This window comes from Octopus sinensis, linkage group LG19 (assembly GCF_006345805.1).
Source record: "Octopus sinensis linkage group LG19, ASM634580v1, whole genome shotgun sequence".
NCBI classification, from domain to species: domain Eukaryota; kingdom Metazoa; phylum Mollusca; class Cephalopoda; order Octopoda; family Octopodidae; genus Octopus; species Octopus sinensis.
Genome location: NC_043015.1, coordinates 31,474,035 through 31,475,773, shown reverse-complemented (window position 1 = coordinate 31,475,773; position 1,739 = coordinate 31,474,035). Strand labels below are relative to the sequence as shown.

The 1,739-nt window shown below is 37.7% G+C and overlaps 1 protein-coding gene across 1 annotated transcript in view; it reads right to left on the bottom strand.

Annotated features, from left to right (window-relative positions):
* Positions 1–1,217, bottom strand: part of LOC115222134 — a 73,743-nt gene extending 72,526 nt beyond the window's left edge. Inside the window, exon 1 of the mRNA XM_029792267.2 lies at positions 765–1,217. The gene's annotated coding sequence lies outside the window, so the exon portion shown is untranslated. The remainder of the gene's footprint in view (positions 1–764) is intronic.
* Positions 1,218–1,739: the final 522 nt, after the last annotated feature.

Below are 1,739 nucleotides of genomic sequence, written 5' to 3'. Positions count from 1 at the left end.
ACACATACACACTCACATCTGTACTCATTTCTTTTCTTATGAAGTATGGGACTTCGAAGGACAGTTATTCCAAAATCTCCGGCCCAATTGTTTCGGGTAATTGTTTCTGCTGCTCACTCTGCGCCGCGTTGTAAGTTCGTTGTTTTAACTTCATGGCGGCTCTGACCGAGTAAATAATCTATGATAAAAAATACAATCTATGACCATTCTGTCTTAAATATATTTCGAAATACACGGTCCAATGTACCGTTCGTTTCATAAGACGATAGCGTTATGATATGCGAGAAATTTGGCGGTTATTTCTAGCAGATCGAGCGATCACAGAGACACTATCGGTGTCGCATTCCTGCTAATATATATATATAAATTTAGCAATATTACATTTCTAAATCTCTCAGCTATATATATATATATTATATATATATATATATACACGCACAAACACACATACATACGTACAACGCAGATGCATGTGGGGCACCTGTTCGTGTCCATTGTCCATCATCGTGTTTATTTCTGTTTGGCACGGCTGTGTCTATGCATTTGTGAGGTTGCATGGACTGTTGTTTTGTGTATGTTAGTGTACTTTGCGTGTGTGGAGAGAGAGAGAAAGAGATGGATGAGGCTGTATGTGTCGTCGTTGTGTCTTTTAAATATGTGTCGTGTTTGTATTTAAAAGAAGTTTTCATCTGAAAAATATGTCTCGGTACTTATATACTTTATATTTTTCTAGTTAGAAAAGTTAATTTCAAACTATATCTTACCTGGAACTTTGATAACCATCTCAGAATTCTCGAATGAGTGAGTTTGGTAACATTGCCAAGAACTTGAGATACACTTTGTTTTTATTCGTACATATATATATATATATATATATATATATATATATATATATGTACGTATGTATGTATTAAACTGTTTCTTAATAGCAACTGCTCACCTAATCTCGTGTAATTTTGGATCCGTTTACACAAACTTGCTATTTCCTTTATTACAGTCACAATATTGTTTCAGTCTTTGTAAGTCCTCGAGTCAATTCGTTCGTCTAAAACCCTCGAAGGCGGTGCCCCTGCCTGACCCCAGTCAAACAGCTGAAACAAGTTTTTAAAGATAAAGGATAAAAAAAAAAAAAGGATACCGTTGGATAATATCGTGTGGTATTTGTTTTCATACAGACGAGTTTTACACAAAGTAACAGCCTTTATAACCCAAAACATTTACATAAAGCCTACAAAATTGCCTGAACAAGTTTATTGCATTCGATTTCTGAGTGAGTACACACAGACACACATTCATGTGTGTGCGCGCGCGTAGATTAAAAGTCGTTGAAAAGACAGCATACAATGAATACTTTGTGTCATTTGTTCTAACACACCTATTTCTTTACTACCCACAAGGGGCTAAACACAGGGAGGACAGACAAACGGATTAAGTCGATTACATCGACTCAGTGCGTAACTGGTACTTATTTAAAGGCGGCGAGCTGGCAGAAACGTTAGCACGTCGGGCGAAATGCGTAGCCGTATTTCGTCTGTCGTTACGTTGTGGGTTCAAATTCCGCCGAGGTCGACTTTGCCTTTCATCCTTTCGGGGTCGATAAATTAAGTACCAGTTACACGCTGGGTTGATGTAATCGACTTAATACCTATGTCTGTCCTTGTTTAGCCCCTTGTGGGTAATAAAGAAATAGAAATAGGTATTTCGTCTGCGTTACGTTGTGAGTTCAAATTCCGCCGAGG